Genomic DNA, 9,874 nt, shown 5'->3' with positions numbered 1-9,874 from the left:
CCCTCCGGAGCGTGACGCCGCCGCCGCCCAATCGCGAGCGGGCTTCCGGTTCGCGGAGTCCTGGAGAACCGCCCTTTCTGCTTCTCGCGAAGCCCTGCCAAAGCGACGCGGGGGTGGGATGAGGGGCGCGGGGGTGGGATGAGGGGCGCCGGGGTGGCGTGAGGGACTGTCAAGTACATCGGCCTGTGCTTCCCTGACCGCGCCGCCAGCCCCCTTTTGCAGGCCCCGGGGGCCCAGGCCCCAGCCCTAAGCCCAGCCCAGGAGGTCCCCGCGGCGCGCGCGCCCTCGGGCCCAGATGCCCCAGCGGCTCTGGCGAGGGATCGGAAGCTGCTGCAAACGTCGCTTCAGTCTCCCCTCCCTCCTCGACCCCCGATCCTCTGAGCTGCTGGTTAGAGCCACGTGCGTGGGATGTCCTGCAATGGATGAGAGGATTCAAGGGGGTGAGAGAGACCCTTCCTTCCTGCGGAGAGCAGGATAGAGCCCACCACATTAACAGGGGGCGTCAGGCCCCTTCACTCCTGCACCTCCCCCAGCGTCCCCCACCCCCGCCTAGAATCTCGTGCTCCAGGAGGGGCCGGCCAGCTCTTGAGTCTCTGAGCCCTGAACAGACCTGGATCTCGTCTGCTAGAAAGTCTTTCTACTAGAAGTTGATGTCACTTCCCCCAAGCGGGGGAAGGGTGAGGAGGGTGTAAGTTCCTTCTGCTGCTCTGGGTGTGGCCCTGGGCCCCGGCCCTCCTGAGTTTCCACCCTCCCTGACCGCCATTCCATCCTCTTCCTGCCCAGCTGCCCTGGGAGGCAGGCCTGCCACTGTCAATGGGTCAGGAAGGGGGTGCTGAGTGGGCTGTGGGGTGCAAAGCACAGCTCTGAACCCCACATCATTCTAGACTTTTCACCACCAGCATCTAGATGCCCAAGAGCTGACCTGATGGACCCAGAGGCCAAGTCCAGGTCCTCACCACTCGGAGAAGCTGCCTGACACCGGAGCGCGTCGTGACCGTCTGTCTGGGCACTGGTCCCCTGGGACTATGCCCACCCAGATTTCTTGTAATTTTTCGTTGTTGATTTAGATGAATCCTCGGCCTACCAAGGACAGGAAGAGAATTCTGGAGGAGACTCCGAGGGTGCACAGGCCGGGGGGTGGAGGGGCTGGAGGGTCAGGCTGCACTTGGGTGGCCCAGTCTGCCCTGAAAGGTCCAGGATACAAGACAGGTGGCCCAGGGCGCCGCGTAGAGAACAGGTAGAGGACATGGTGCCTGGGGGAGGGTATGTTCTAGGAAGGCCTTAGGGTCCTGCTTGGTTATAGTGCCAACTCTGTGACGTTCTGAGAAAAAGCAAAATGATGGAGCCTGTAAAAGGATCAGTGGTTACTAGGGGTTGGGGGGAGGGGGAGGGATGGATAAGTGAATTAATCTATTTACATAACTGTAAGAGACCTTCGGGTGGTGAATTACTCTGTGACCCTGTAAATGTGGAAACGTGGCCTAAGCATCTGTCTAAAGCTGTGGAATGCACAGCACAGTGGGTGTGCCCTGATGTACACTAAGGACTTGGTGTGCACATGCGCTCTGGCTGTGTCCCTGCCGGGAGCCAGCATGGGGAATCCCGCCCGTGGCAAAGGTCATGAGGAAAGGGGCCTGACATATGCAAAGGTGGGATCAGGCCTCAGGGACTCCCCCTGCAGACTTTCTCAAGCATCTACCCCCAAAACAGAGTCTGCCTGCTTTACTGTGTTATGCTTTCCACTTATTCTTCTAACATTACAGGGGTGCTGTCCCCCACCGCCTTCCTCTAAAAGAAAATTAACTTAGAGCTCTAGTTAATAGTCTCCTGGACGTAACAAGAGTGTTTCAATCCCAAAACCCCTCTGATGGCTTTCTAGCCTGCCTAACAGATCTATTCGGACTCTTACAGCTATGGATGTGATTGTTTAGAGCCTCCCGACCGCCAGAGGCACAGGAGGCTTAAAACATCCCAGGAGTGTAGGGGCTTCCGAAGAATCAGAATCACTAGAATAGAACTGATTAACAGTTTCATTGTTGAGCCAATATGCTGCCAAGTTTTCATACTTTTTATTTGTTGATATAGTTGGTATGTAGAAAAACCAGGTAGTAGCCCTGGTATTAACAACATTAGATCTTTGAGTTAAGTACTTTCTTTGTTATAACCCATTGCACCTTTGTTTTACAGAAATGTAACTTTATTTAGTACTTTGAGGGTAATGCAGATTAAAGAAAAAACACTTCAAGGGAAAGTGAGTTTTCTGGTTGATAGACATTTATCTAGGAAAAGAGCCATAAAATATTAACAGGCCTCTTGGCCAGAAGATAATGTAAATCACCTGAGAACTTATGTATACGGGAAGGTATGCAAAAAAAGCCTGGCCTCAATAAGGGTCAGGACTGTTACCCCTGCATAACTCTGCATATTCCATTATTTCTTTATGTACAACTTGCGGTATATAAGCTGATTTTGAAAATAAAGTTGAGTCTTGCACCAATGCTGGGCTCCCCCATGTCATTCTTTTCTTATTCTCCTTCTCAGGCTAAATTCCCATCTGGAGCATAGAGGCTCACCATGTCTACGTATTTGCCTGGGCTTCTAAGGCCAACGTGAGAGGGAGCCCAAGGTCAGTTACCCTCCGGCATTCAAGCAGGTGCCTTTGGCCTATGTAGACGGTGCAAGCCCCTTGTCTTGGGCTTTATTGGCTTTCTGTGTAAACCAAGGAATACAGCCTCTTTTCTCCTCTATTTTTCCCTCTATACTATTCTTTCCTACTCTCTCTATATTTCTAAATAAATAAGTCTCTCCTCACCGATGGTGTCTCCCCTTCGAATTCCCTGGATCCACCGGGGCTGGACCCCGGCATGTCCCCACGGAGGCCAGGCATCCAGTGTATATGTGGATTCCTAACTCACATGCTAGGGGCTTCCCTTGTGGCTCAGCTGGTATAGAATCTGCCTGCAATGTGGGAGACCTGGGTTTGATCCCTGGGTTGGGGAGATCCCCTGGAGAACGGAAGGCTACCCACTCCAGCATTCTGGCCTGGAGCATTCCATGGACTCTTCAGTCCATGGGGTCGCAAAGAGCCGGACACGACTGGGCAACTTTCACACTCACCTCATACAGTACAAAGAAGGGAAGTCCATGTGCATCGAACATGCAAATGAAAACCAGGAAGCTGTAGAGCTGAGTAGGAAGACGCAGCTGAGCGCTGCGGACCCGCGGCTGGGGCGTGTGAAGCGCTTCTCAAACAAGACTTAAAACCTGCAGCTGGTGAGGCTCAAACCTGATGCACCCGCTTCCACTGATGCCAAGATTTCTGTTCAAAAAGGACACCGCAGACGCCACAGGGGCCAGCAGATTGGGGGGAGCCTGCACAGAGTCACAGTGAGTGGTTCCAGAACACGTCACCCTGGTCTGAGTGGCTTCAAACTGCAGCCACTTATTCCCAAGAGAGCAGAGACGGGCACAGATACGCAGAGGAGGAGGACATGGGGCGACCAGGGCAGAGGCGGGCACAGATACACTGAGGAGGAGGACCCGGGTGACCGCAGCAGAGACTGGAGGGAGAGGTTTACCAGCCAAGGGCCGCCAGCACCCACTGGAAGCTGGCAGAGGGCAGGAAGGACCCTCCAGGAGCCTCGGAGGGACCAGGCCTGTGAATCTTGATCTCAGACTCCCCGCCCCCAGACGGTGAGACAGTGAATGTCTGTGGTTTTAAGCTGCTCAGTTTCTAGTCATTCATGACGGCAGCCAAGGACAGGGACCCGCCCCTCTGCCATCCCTGGTCCTGGCAGAGTGCCGACACCAAGTAGGGCTGGCGGAGCAACACTGCCCGAGCCCCACCATGGGGGCCGCCAGGCGCACCTGCAGCCTCCGGGCCAGGCTCTGCTGCTCCTGAGGCAGGCACGGCTAGCACAGGGGACCTCGGGGCATGCAGGGTGCCCCCTGAAATCACGCTGTGGATATCCACAGGGGTTTCCCTGCCGACAAACCCTGGGAGAGGAGCCTTGCTGGGACAGATGCTGTTGTCATCTCTCTTAACTTCCAGACTCACAACTGTCCTACCAGTTCCAGGTCCGCGGGGAGCTCGGCCGTCTCTGCGGGTCCAGGGGGGCCGGCTCTGGGGACCACTCCAGGGCCCAGGCTCCTTCACCTGCCACAGCCTGTGGGCTGTTGACATCCGCCAGACTCTGCAGTGCCCTGGTGACGGCAGGGGCCTCAGTCAGGATGTCCTCGCTGTCTTCGGGCTGATTTAGATTTCCCCTCGTAGGTACTGAAGACTCTGCACTTCCGTCCTGATCTGAGGGCATGCTGGATACTGAGTTTTGAGGCAGCTAAAAACACAAGAAAAGATTCTAACAGGCGTGATTAAGCAGGTTTCCCCCGACCCCGGGGAGAAGAGGGTTCCGAGGAGGTTCAGGCAGGGCAGGTTTGCAGAGAATGAAGCAGGGCCGCTGGGCCCGGCCTGGTCCCAGCTCTGCCCTGACCGAGTGTTTGGGTGCCTTCACCAGGACACAAGGCCTTTGCATGGCTTGGGTTCCTGTCGTGAACTGAATCAAAGATTTCTCTAGCTCAGGGCCCGTGGCTCCTGCTGAATCAAGAGCAGGGAAAGCGCAGGCATTGGAAGGCTCCGTGGTGGGCAGGGGAGAGGAGCCGGGGCTGCCTGCATGGAGCTCGGGCTGAGGGAGGAGACACGCCCCAGGCCTGGGACCACGCTCACCAGCTCCATGAATTCAGCGTCTCCAGTGAAGACAGGCAGCGGATGTGCGGTTAGCTGGGGGCAGGAGGTTCTACCCTAGGCCCCAGGGCTCCTGCAGCACCTGCGGACCCTGCATTCCTCCCCCGGCCCAGGGACCCTGTCAAGGACTCTGAGGACTGAGCCTGGCATGCCTCCCCACAGCTGTCTGGCCCCGCTATTTCTAGAACCTTCCAAGAGGCCTGGGCTCCACTACTGGGTCCCTGCAGTGTGTGCGTCCCCTCAGAGCCTACCCTGCACACGGCCTGGCCCCGAGGTTGGCCTGGGCCTCCGACACCCACTGCCTCAGGGGCCTGTCCTCCGTCTCGGAGCCCTGGCCTAGCTGCTGACAGCTCTGTGCCAGGTTCCCTGGAGGGGCTCATTCAGGATGCAAGGACCCGCCCCCAGCTCGTGGAGACCAGGTGGCCCTGACGATGGGCCTGGTCCTTGGAACTCAGCCTCCCCCACCTGCTCTCTTACCCCTGCCAAAGGTCAGGCATGGGTGCTCTTATACCATTAGGGAGTCCAGAAATACAGGCTCGTCACGACTAAGACAATGGCCAAGCTTCCAAGCAGAGAGTACCGGTGTCTCCTCCCTGAAGGGGAAAGACAGAAGACCCCCATGAGGTCAGCAGCCACAGGATAATATAGAAAGAGACTCAGCAATTCCACCCCCACCGTGCAACCAAAGGAAGAGAGGCAGGCCACGGAGAGACTCCTGCAGTGCGCTGCAGCCTTCTGACCCACCCGGGACATGGGAGCGCCTGAAGGGCTTATTGAAAGAACAGCCCTGGATGGAGGACTCTGCGTCTATTTTAAATGTCGCTGGAGCAGCGGCCGCATGACAAAGGTCAGTTTTCATTCCAATCCCAAAGAAACTCAATGCCAGAGAAGGCTCAAACTACCACACATATGCACTCTTCTCACACTCTAGCAAAGAAATGCTCAACATTCTCCAAGCCAGGCTTTAGCAGTACATGAACCGTGAACTCCAGATGTTCAAGCTGGATTTAGACAAGGCAGAGGAGCCAGAGATCAAATTGCCAACATCCGATGGATCATGGAAAAAGCAAGAGAGTTCCAGAAAAACATCTCCTTCTGCTTTATTGACTATGCCAAAGCCTTTGACTGTGTGGATCACAATAAACTGTAGAATTCTGAAAGAGATGGGAATCCCAGACCACCTGACCTGCCTCTTGAGAAATGTGTATGCAGGTCAAGAAGCAACAGTTAGAACTGGACATGGAACAACAGATTGGTTCCAAATTGGGAAACCAGGCTGTATATTGTCACCCTGCTTATTTAACTTATATGCCATGTACATCATGAGAAATGCCAGACTGGAGGAAGCACAAGCTGGAATCAAGATTGCCGGGAGAAATATCAATAACCTCAGATATGCAGATGACACCACCCTTGTGGCAGAAAGTGAAGAGGAGCTAAAGAGCCTCTTGATGAAAGTGAAAGAGGAGAGTGAAAAACTTGGCTTTTCAGATACAGAAAACTAAGATCATGGCATCTGGTCCCATCACTTCAGGGCAAATAGATGGGGAAACAGTGGAAACAGTGAGAGACTATTTTCTTGGGCTCCAAAATCACTGCAGATGGTGACTGCAGCCATGAAATTAAAAGATGCTTGCTCCTTGGAAGAAAAGTTATGACCAACCTAGACAGCATATTAAAAAACAGCAACATTACTTTGCCAACAAAGATCCGTCTAGTCAAAGCTATGGTTTTTCCAGTTGTCATGTATGGATGTGAGAGTTGGACTATAAAGAAAGCTCAGCACTGAAGAATTAATGCTTTTGAACTGTGGTATTGGAGAAGACTCTTGAGAGTCCCTTGGACTACAAGGAGATCCAACCAGTCCATCCTAAAGAAAATCAGTCCTAAATATTCACTGGAAGGACTGATGCTGAAGCTGAAACTCCAATACTTTGGCCACCTGATGTGAATAACTGACTCATTAGAAAACACCCTGATGCTGGGAAAGATTGAAGGCGAGAGCAGAAGGGGATGACAGAGGATGAGATGATTGGATGGCATCACCGACTCAATGGACAGGAGTTTGAGTAAACTCTGGGAGTTGGTGATGGACAGGGAGGCCTGACGTGCTGCAGTCCATGGGTTGCAGAGTCAGACACGACTGAGTGACTGAAATGAACTGACTGATTCTGAATGTAACAGTGCAAACAGATGAATGGCTAATAAAATCGGTACATTTATATTACTCATGTACATCCATATTATTACCTGAATCTCACAGAGCCTCAAAAACAACTGAAGCCCCAGCCAGGTGACAGTAAGGGTGGAGCTTGAAAATGCTGTGCTGCAGCCAGGAATCCGGGTAATACACGTGCATTTGTAGCAGATGCCTGGAAGAAGCTGGTCTGGAGACGGAAGGCAGGTCTTGGCCAGGGCTGAGGGGTGGAGGGAGTCCTTGGGGGCCTCGTGGATGGCAGGTCAGGACGGAGGCGGCACTGAGTGCCACCAAGTTGTTTACTTAAAAGTGGTCAATTTCACATTATGTGAATTCCATCTCTTTAAAAAAAGATACAGGGTTTAAAAAGAAAAGAAAAAGGATGACTCTTACCTGGGGCTGGCAGACGGCACACCGTGTCCACGGTAGAGTTGCAGCTTTGGAAGACTACGTGCCCTGCGGGACACCTGGGTGGAGAGAGACGCCCGCCGGGTTCCTCCCTCCTGCCTCGTCTGCGCAGCCCACCCCTGGGTCAAGGTTGTCACCAACAGGAGGGAGGCTCTCCCTGCGCCCAGCAGGGCCCTGGCAGGCAGCACCCACACGAGGGGAACTCGGGGGTGGGGGAATGGGAAGGGCAGCGTAGCCTCACCCCAGGGGACCAGCATCACACACGGCACGCCCTCCGTCTCACTGGCAGGAAGGTTTACGGATTTTCCTTTGCTGTGAATATTTGTTACCTTGCTGGTCGGCATGTGGACCGAGCAAAAAGGAATCGGCCCTGCTTTTAACACAGGGTCAGGAACCCAAAGTTCCACCCCAGTGGCTGCAAATTACAGGCTTATCATCCCCCACTGTAGCCGCGTTCATCCCCAGGTGGGTTTGTCAAGATGGAGGATGACTTGTTCACTTGCCCTCCAGCCTCCCTGCTCTGGGCTCTGTGCCAAGTCGTTGTGACTATGGTTTTCTCCAGAGGTCATGTCCTGGGCCCTGCTTGAACCATCGCCCATGTCCCCACCCTATTCTGGGAACAAACTTTATTCTTCAACCCCAAAGACCGGATCACAGAGGGGAAAACGCTGAGGAACCTGCAGGCCAGCTGAATCCCCTCCAGCCTGCCCTTCCCCCTCCTGGTGACTGAGATAGCCCCGCCCACAGCAGGCACAGGAGTCCTGACTCCCGCCTACACCAAAGCACCAGACACTAGGGGTTCCCCAGGAAGCAGGTGCCAGAGCACCCGGAGCAGCGCCCAGGAAGCAGAGGGGGGACGCCCGCAGAACCTGAGGGCGGAGCACGGCCTTCCCCACAGGCAGCCTTCCCGGCTGGCCCGGCATCTTCTCCTCGGCTGTGATGGGAAGGGTGATGCCCTTAGACACACCTGGGGAGCAGAGCAGGGTGGAGGCAGGTGGGAGCAGAACCCAGGAGGGTGGAGGCAGCGTGGTGAGTCTAGCTGGTGACCACGGGCCTCGTGTTCATGGCAGGTTATGACAGAGCGTGGTCGAGAGGGTCTGGAGAAAGTGTGGTGCCAAGAGGCAGGGGGGCCATGAATCAGGGAAAGGCAGGCAGAGAAATCTGCAAAGACAGAAAGAAGCAGAGAAAATAGAGTTTCCACAACAGGCAGTATCCCGGAAGGGAGACTCTCACCACGGGGAGGTGAGCAGAGAGGAGGGAAAACTTGGCCCGAGTGGGCGGGGCTGCAGAGCCGGGGCTGGGCTGTGCACACAGGGCGGGCAGGGCCCCTGAGCAGGGTCACCCACGTGCTACACGGGCTGCAGCTTTCAGAGGATCCCTCATGGGTGTAGAAATAGCCCGATCGGCACTGGCACACTCGGTCATGGGTTGGTGTGCACTCCTCCAACACTTCCTCATCTGCAGGACCGGACAGAGGGCGTTGGTCAGGGGGTTGGGCGCGGGCGGGGAGGGATGGGGTGGGGGTTAGGGTCTGTGGGGGTGTGCCAGGTGGGGGACGGGGTTTTGTCAGGGGATGGGGGCAGAGAGAGGTCTGTGGGGGGAGGTGGGGGCGGGGGGTGGCCCAGGGAACAGGGGGTTCCATCAGGGGTGGTTCATGGGACTCCATGCTGTGCTTTGAAGGGAAACCCCCAGGGAGGCCCCCGGTGAGCTGAGCACTGAACCTGCCAGCCCGGGGTTTCCTTCCCCACATGCACCCACCACCCCAGGCAGAAGCCTAGGACTTGAGTGCTGCTGAGAAGGGTCCCAGACAGATCCAGCTCTCCAGAGCCCTCCACCCAAGGTGGTCCTGACATGCAGGCCCATCTCCAGGGTGAGGCCCATCTCCAGGGTGAGGCGCACCACCAGGGTGAGGCCCATCTCCAGGGTGAGGCCCACCACAGTCCACTCCAGTGGTCCCGGAATACTCATTCCTGCTGCCATGAGCTCCCTTCGGCTCCTGGGACCCTGAGCCCCTCCTCACGCACTAGAGAGGCCCCTGGGAAGGGTCCCTGGCCGAAGCCCTCTGCTATGGCTGATCCCTGTTTAATCTGGCCCACTGGCTTCTCCACACTATCAGGATTGCAGCCCTCTGTGGCAGACGAAAAATCGGGAGAACGCTTTTCCCAGCAGCTTGTTCCCGTGTCAGCCTCACGGGATCCAGGCCAGCAGGCTCACTGAAGTCCTAGCGCAGCCCCGAGCTCGGGGGACTGTCTCAGTTCGGTCACAGAAAGTCCAGCTTCAGCTAAACCCCTGGGAGGCAGTCCCCGGGGCCTGTGGGGACAGAGTTTCCACCTCGTTCTCCAAAGATGAACAAGGGAAAAGTTTCAAGAAACATCAGATCTCAGGAACCTTGTCTCCTGCGTTGGCAGGCAAGTTCCTCACCGCCAGCACCCCCTGGGAAGCCCTGGATCCCAGGAACTGTGAATGTGGACAGAAGGTTAGAGAATTACTCTTCCTTTTTCTGAAGGGAGCGCACCTTCCCTCTCAGG

General features: G+C 55.6%; 1 long non-coding RNA gene across 1 annotated transcript; it reads left to right on the top strand.

Annotated features, from left to right (window-relative positions):
* The first annotated feature begins 62 nt into the window (after positions 1-62).
* LOC121817504 (uncharacterized) lies at positions 63-2,497 on the top strand. The gene is made up of 2 exons (XR_006057452.2): positions 63-440; positions 900-2,497. It is a non-coding gene; the product is annotated as an uncharacterized LOC121817504 (long non-coding RNA).
* Positions 2,498-9,874: the final 7,377 nt, after the last annotated feature.

This window comes from Ovis aries, chromosome 21 (genome assembly GCF_016772045.2).
Source record: "Ovis aries strain OAR_USU_Benz2616 breed Rambouillet chromosome 21, ARS-UI_Ramb_v3.0, whole genome shotgun sequence".
Taxonomy (NCBI): domain Eukaryota; kingdom Metazoa; phylum Chordata; class Mammalia; order Artiodactyla; family Bovidae; genus Ovis; species Ovis aries.
Note: the sequence above shows the minus strand (reverse complement) of the source record. Positions and strands in the feature narration are given on the sequence as shown.